Source organism: Phoenix dactylifera, chromosome 12 (assembly GCF_051530095.1).
Source record: "Phoenix dactylifera cultivar Ajwa chromosome 12, Ajwa_hap1_PhDact_Kaust_v1.1, whole genome shotgun sequence".
Classification (NCBI taxonomy): Eukaryota; Viridiplantae; Streptophyta; class Magnoliopsida; order Arecales; family Arecaceae; genus Phoenix; species Phoenix dactylifera.
Window position 1 is genome coordinate 24,641,542 of NC_143201.1, and position 7,986 is coordinate 24,649,527.

The 7,986-nt window shown below is 42.7% G+C and overlaps 1 pseudogene; it reads right to left on the bottom strand.

Moving 5' to 3' along the window:
- Positions 1–5,863: 5,863 nt before the first annotated feature.
- LOC103701497 (protein ELC-like pseudogene) lies at positions 5,864–7,412 on the bottom strand (annotated as a pseudogene).
- Between the last annotated feature and the right edge of the window lie 574 nt (positions 7,413–7,986).

A 7,986-nucleotide genomic window follows, 5' to 3' on the forward strand; every position in this document is an offset into this window, starting at 1 on the left:
AGAAAAAAAAAAATAAGGCAGGGACTGGATTGACGTGGGTTGCACATAGTTTGCTTGGGTCTTGTCGCCTTGGAATTGGCTCCGTTGCAGGAAGGAAAAAAAAAACCCACCCTATGTCCAAGCCATGCACAATAATTTAGACAAAGGGTCGACTACTTCATGGAACAAGGGCGTGAGAAAGGATACAACAGAATTAGGAGTGGCCCAATATATTTGGGGGCTCAAAGCTGTTTTGTCTTTAACGCCTTTTCTGCAGTGAGTCGGCCTAAGGCGAACTCACAGGGGGGCATTTCTCTTTTCGTTTTGTCTTTGAGGCATTTCTTGTGGTGGACCTTCTTTGAGTCGAGGCCTTAGGCGATCGCCTGAATCGCTTAAAGTTGGGCCGGCCCTGCACAGGACTTGCTAAATGAATAGCAAATTAAAGTTACGAAAGATCGATATGGGATCAACCAGGTCGGGGCAAGTTTTAATTTTAGACCAACAAAATACTTATTTGGAGTAAAGGTGGGTACATTTGAATGTTCATGTTCTCCATCCATTCTTCCTCATCTGTTGGTTGCTTTATTCTTTGGAAGGAGATAAATAGACTAGACTTTGAGGATGGATGCATTCTTTTTGTTCTGGATATAATCCGACATATGCAACGAGACAATAGAAAACATGAGCAAAATGTATCTTCACAAAAAAGTAGTTCTGTATTTAGTAAGTCCCTTTACTTCTTAATTAGCAGCAGTTTTCCAATGGTGCATTTGGCAATTATCTAAAAAAGTTTTAAACTTTTTCTTTTATTTCTAGATGTAACTACACATTCGGATGTGAAAATTCTAGCATTGCAAGCCTTCACATATTCAACTTCTACGATGCAAAGAATAGACAGTGTTTATGAATTCATCGTAAGCTCTAGTCCATATCTATCAAGTGTGATAATCTCACTGAGTTGCTTGTCCGGACTTCATTCAACAAAAAAATAAAATAAAAGAAAAGAAAGAAAAAGAATAGAAGCTACAATATCTAGATCATGATTATCTAAATAACTAAATGCCATGAATTTTAAGAGGTAACAAAACAAAATAATCAAATTAAAATTTGGTATAATAAAAGTTTCTCTAATGAAAAATTCTTTTGTTTTCCCCCAAACCTTCCTAAAATGCATTCATCATGCAGATTTGTCTAAACTATCGAGTGTAAAGTTGACATTTTGACCTCTAATTATCACTTATTCATCTTGTATGATGCTATATTACCATTAATTCAAGGAGATTTCAGGACAGACTTAGTAGTGTCCTTTATAAGTACACAAATCCAGAAGACAGCAATGTCTCCAACATTATATCAAGTAAACTTGGTTTTGGCATAAGCAGTCTCGAGTAAATGCCAACTTAGTAGATCCATCCAATAATATGAGTACTTTACGAAGGGATTATAATGGAGGGAGACCCACTTGTACTATTAAGATTTTTTTTTTGGGATGCACCATCTGAGAATCGAATGTAAAATATATAGTTCATGATGATGCTAATGAATGGATAAATAAATGTATTTGGCTATTGATTAGCACTAAATAATCAAGCCATGAGCTTAATTTTTAATGGCAAAGAGTAGCTTATATATATATATATATAAAGCTTTTGAAAGGTCGACTTCCCCTCAATTTTTATACGAGAAATTTGTGATTGATCCAAAAATCCATCACGTTAACTGGATCCTATTACAAGTCCATAATCCATCCAATTGCAAGTTCAAATTCGGCAACAATTCATTTTTCAAATCCAATTGATCCATACGCCACCAGTGCACTGTCTCACGAGACAAACTTGGAGTAAAAGTACAAGATAAGATCTTGATGATCTAACTAGCAATCTTTTTTTGCTGACCCTTCTGACTCGAAGATAGCTTAGCACTTCTGAGATTCAACGCAAGCAATAATTCGAGGGATATAAAGTCAAACATAATCTCAGAAAAGCTCGACGGAAGCTAAGCTTCAAGGGACAGTTCCATAAAGGCCACACAGCTGCAAGGAAGAGTACGTTTCTAACTCGCTGGTGATGGTCAAAAAGCTACACCCCTCATCCCATCCACTACAAGCGAAGGCCTAAAAAACTTGCATTTTTTTGGGAAAAAAAATGAGAAGTTTTGATGAGGGGGAACTAAGTGTAGGATAGGATGGGATGGAGATAGGTGTACTGCTGTTCTAATTGGAATGTCAGTGGATGGTGTTTCCTTCTATGTGAAGATGGACATGGTACCAGAAATTCAGTATGGTTGGCCATTTGTAGCTTTCGTCATGTCAGATGGTGCCTTTACTTGGTGAGGAATCGCCATTATTCTAAGAAAGAGCGATTACCTTAATGACCTATATTAGATGAGGAATCGCCACTATCCCTGTGATGTCTCAATAGATCGCTATCCGTTGATTTATAATCTTGTTTTTGAAGGGTATACAATTATTTCTAATTAAACGAGCTTTCTGAAAGGTGCATTTTTTTTTTAACAAGAAAAGAAAGCATCGAGATGTCACCTACGCTGTCAAAAACCCGAAGGACATGTAAATCCGATCACTTCTTTGATGCTGTGAGTATTGATGCAATAATGACTCATAAGCAGATGGTGACTCATCTTGGCACGAAACGTAGGGGACAGAAGAAAAAAAAAATGTCGCTGGATTCTATATGGGTAATAGAAGACTGGGTTTTAAAATCGTATCAAAGATCTTATGGTGGAGAAACTCAGTTGACCCCTAGTGGCACGAGGTTATTGAAGGTTTTAATCAAAATATTGGATCAAATGGCATAGTTTTTCAAAATATGAAGCAGTCATTATAAATTCAAGTTGTTGGATGCGAATTAGGTCGGTATGAGCTTACCGGTTAATTAAAATATTTCATCCTTTCTAATCAACCAGGTGTTTCTCACATGCTTTGTTGCATTTTCCTGCTTTAGTCGACTAGTATGAACCCAAACCTTGTATCAAATGATGCACAACCTATGCCTAAAACTGCACTATTGGAACTATAACCCAGATCGGTTCGGAGAAGGGGAGGCCAAATTATAATCCAATCCAATCTCTAAATCTTTCAACTCCAACCCAATCCAATCTGATTGCATCTTGGAATTTTGCTAACCTAATTTAACCCAACTACACCTTAAGTTAAATTTTGGATGGGTAAAGTTAGTTAGATTGTGCCATGTTAATTGAGTTAAATTGAATCGAATATAAATTTTAAGATAGAAAATATGTTCACACGTTGTGTTGGATTGTTAATGTTGGATTGAGACTTCAATCATTCATAAATTTTAATGACATAATGACATATAATTTAATAAGAATTTGGGTCTCATCGAATTTGGGTTGGGTGGAAGGTGAACTCTAATCCATCTCTATTTGTGGTTGGGTTTGTTTTTTTTTGCCCAGGTTTGCGGGGTGGGTTCGTGTTGAGATTAAATCAAGTTGAAATCTGTGTGTTATCTTTTTGTTACTAGGGTTAGATAACTGAAGTAAGAATTGCAGTTTTCTACAGAAAATTGGTCCTGTTTTATTTTCTTTTTCCCTTGGTAGAAATAACAATGAAAAAGGCCTGACCTGGTTCTAGCTGACCCGGTCAGCAGAAGGCCCAACCCAAGTTCAAAATCAGCACCCGGTCCAGCACGGGAGCCCGGCCCATGTTCAGTACCATCTCTTCTCTCACTCTCTCTCTGAGACACACTGTCGCATTAACCCTCCCTCTGCATGAAAACCCTTCCCTGCCCTCCCTTGTAAATCCCCTCCTCGTAAATTCTCTTCCCCTATTTGAAATCCCTATTCCGGCGAGCCCGCCGGCCGGCAGCTCCGCCCGCCTCTCGATTTCTCTCTCAGGTAAGTCCTCTCAACACCCTTCTTTAATTCTTTCCCTGGCCTGAAGTTTTATTAACAATCAGTCCCTAGGACCCCAACCCTGGAATAAGACAGTCCCGGCATTGGTCCGGCTGCTGTAGGCATACCTGCAAAAGGTACCCAATGATCTCAACAATGAGGGAAGACTAAACCAAGTCCTTGGGATATTTAACAAGCTGATCTCTGCTTCAAGTACTGAAGAACTGGGTTTCTTTGTGCTCAAACTGTAGTGGAGAACCTTGGCTATGATACGGTAGCACCTTAGATCGCCGGTATTTGGAATGTCCTATATATTCATGCGGCTGCAGAACAAGCGTACTCTTAAATTTGTGAATTCTCTTGTGGTATTCATGTCACTAGTTTTGGTCAAGCACGGGCTTGGCATTCTCGTGGACTCCATAAATGCAGTTCAAGCTAATATATTTGGAGTGATTCTTCAGAAGTTTTGCATTCCCAATCTGAGTTTGATTTCGGGAGCCACAGAAGTGAAGCTGACTGCAGTTGCTGCAAACAAGACTGATTTGCGAGTCTCCAAGCCTTTTAGATGCTTCAGCAACTGAACTCTGGGGGAAGATGCTTGACAGTATCATTATGCTTCTAGCCCAACAAGATGAATATAAAGAGGACCTAGAAAAGAATACGCGAGATATACATGAGACAGTGGGCTATTCTGCAGCCTTTGCCCACCTTCACTATGCTGGGAAGAAGGAAGAGGATCCTCTGAAGGAAATAAGGGATCCAAAAGAGTTTCTAATCACCTCCATGGCTAAACTTTCAGCACTTGCTCCAGGAAGGTATCCTGCACTTCTCCGGATGTATGGCACTTATAATCGTGCCGTAGTCTAGGGTAAGAAGATGTTTGACTGACTTCAGGATCACTGATTATCTAGAGTAAATCATGCTTTTTTTGTCCTTGCTCTTTTCTTGATGCAACTAGTTCTTTAAAAAGGGATATTGACCTGATGCTACTAACTCATCTAATTTTAAAATTTGCTAAGAAAATTTTGATGTTTGCTCTGCACTGTTGTGGTCTAGTATGATTCTTTTAGCTACCAAAGCAGCTATGTGTTTGCTTGTAGTTATGATATTTAAACTACATAATATGCCCAATATACATAATTCATTATATCAAACATTTTTTAAGGAAGTGCTGAACTTGTTTATGCATGTATTGGGAAGAACTAAGTAGAATCTCACCTCTATTGTTTCTAGCCTTCGATAAAAATAATGCTTCCACTTTCAAAATATACACTGTTTTGTAACTAGTCATCCTTTCCAGACAGCTGCATGCTAATTTACAATAGATAGTATGTTGGTGTATCTCTTTTTTCTCTTGAACTAAGCAATATATATCGTAATATTAATGGATCAATATGCTAATCTCCCATGTGTTGGACAAACTAGTTTTGAAATGGAGCGGGCACATAAGATTCTGTTGCACAAAGACACTATATTCTTGATGAAATCCTAAAATCTGAATTCAAATCCACTCTAATTTAGATTGATAGACTTATAATTTTAATCGGTATGAATTTATCAATGTTAGAAGCACAGAATGCAGGGGTGTGCATGCATGGAAACACAAGTATGTGATATTGTTGTTTTATCTGTCATTGGTTATCTTAACAGTTATTCAAGATTGACTCCTTCACCAATTTCAGTCCCAACTAGGTTCCAAAACCCTTTCCTTTGGATCTGTTTTCAGAATTCTGTGTCTGTTTTGGATGGGTTATTTGGATATTGAGCAGCTGGCAGTTCTTTTCATATTTTAAGTGTCTCTACATAATAGATCAAACAGTAATCGTAGAGCTGCATTGGAGTTTTTTTTTTTTTTATTTATTTACGAGGTGACACAATTTTGATGACCGAAGAGAGAGAAACCTAGAGGTATAGTTAGCCGAAAGATAATAGCTGAAAAACTAATAAAAAAAAAGAGAAACATGAAAAATAGTGATAATCCTGAAACATAATAGTTCTCTAAACAGTGTCCCACCGTGAGGTATTCAAATATTCCTCGCGGCTCAACCAAAAGATACTAATTTTTCTTATTTTACATGTGTCAGAAATAGAGTTACCGGTGGAATTCTCTGTACAAAAATTTTTATTTTATTTTTTGGTACAACGATGGCTTACACATCATCGATGTGAGTGCAACCAATTGAATCAAAAAAAGATGAGACAATGCCAAAAAACAGGCACAGAAGTTATTCATATTATGTACATGCTAATAGAAATTATACTGTAATCCTGATCCATATTCTCTTCCAAATCCAGTATCATGAACAAAGGGATAGACTTTGTCAATGTTACAACGCAAACAAATGACCTCAACAAGGAAAAGTTTCCTACTTTCTAAGTAGCGTGACGTGGCATCCTCCCTGCCTTGCTTTGAACCTTAACTGCCGTGCTCCGGTGGAAGAACTGCTCACGTGACAATGCCCTCACGTTCTTCAAGTACACGTCGAAAGGCACGCACCCCTCGGTCACCGCCCGGTCCAACGCATAGATGGTGTCGTCCAGCGCCAGGTCCATGGCCGAGCATTCCATCATCTGCCTCGATTTCTCATCATACGGCTCAAATACGTCATCCACGTTAACTTCCCTGGTCTTCCATCTCCTCCTCCCGTTCTTCCCGCTGGTCTCCCGCACCCAACTCTCCATCACATCGGTGTTCGTTAGAATAATCTGAAGTTCCTGCTCCAGATTCTCCCTCTCTTCCTCCAATTCACTCATTCCACGGATGATCGCTTCTTTCCTTCGCTTCAACTCGGCCTGGACTCCAAGAAATCCCTCCATCTCCGCCTCCCGGATCCTCGCCAGCCCGGCGAGGTCCCGCTGCACCTTCTCCGACACCCGTTTCATCTCCGCCGGCTCCTTCTTGGGCTCGGTGCCTGTGTAGAGGGGGTTTTCGAGGTTGAAGAGGAGGGAGAGGGAGTGGACGAGGTCGGCGAGGTTGGATTTGGGGAAGCGCCAGGAGCGCAGGTAGGGGGCGTCGACGGCGCCGGAGGAGTCGACGTGGGGGTGGCCGGGCATTATAAGCGTGCCGCGGGCGGGGCGGAGGAAGACGGCGGGAGGGACGTGGGGGTAGGCCTCGAGGAGCCAGATGGAGGCCGGGAGGCGGCGTCCGGGGGAGGTGCGGATGGAGCCCTCGGCGTGGAGGAGGGTGGCGGTGCGGCCGTCGTTGTAGGTGAAGGCGGAGGCGGAGGGGCGGAGGGAGGGGAAGATCTCGGAGAGGGATGCCAGGTGGTGGCGGATCAGCCACCGGTCGTCCTCCGCGTAGGGCAGCTCCCCCGGGCCGCGGTGCGAGAGGACGGCGGCCAGGTACTGGTGCACTTGCCGCGCGTCCGCCATGGCCAGGCCTCGCGCCGGTTGCGCCACTGGTGCCTTGGTGGCGGTGCTGCCTGCCGGGGTTTAATACTTGGTTCTATTTGACATGTCTTCTTGAGCTCTTCTCGTTTCTTTTAGGAATTTGCTTCCATGGTGATGCCATTGCGGGGTTAGACTTCGTTGAGACAATTCAGGGTCGTCTTTCTGAAAGTCAACAACAAGCGGTCTAATGCCGGCGGGCAGCCGGTGCAAGCAAAAGCGACAGGCAAAAGACACGGTCTCTCGTTAACCCAAAAAAAAAAAAGGGGAAATTACTTTCCATCCCTCTAAAGACTCCACTGCAACAAAAAGTTCTTGTTAATTAAATCTAAAACATTCGGTCCAGAAACTTTCCAAACTGTAATTCCCGATCCCTGAGCCTCTTTTATTTTGAAATAAGATACCGAAAATGCCCCTTTCCTCATGATCTCCCATCCTTCCGAAGAAGAAGAATTTCAGAGGCTTTCCAAACTGTAATCTCCCAGCCGCGGCTGCTGCCGACCGCGGCCTGCCCCCTCCCGCGGCCGCCGCCGGCCCGGCTCGCCTCCTCCCGAGCCCCCTCCCGCGGCCGCGCCGCCGAGAATGCCTCCGCCCCTGCCCCCATGGTGGGAAGGTGCCGAAGAAGAGGAAGAAGGGCGCCGTCCCGCGTCCTGCGGCTGTCGCTGGCCACGGCCCGCCCTCCTCTAGCGTCCGCCGTGGCCCAGTCCCTTTCCGGCGCCGCCGGCCTTGCGGGAAGAGAAGAAAGAAGAA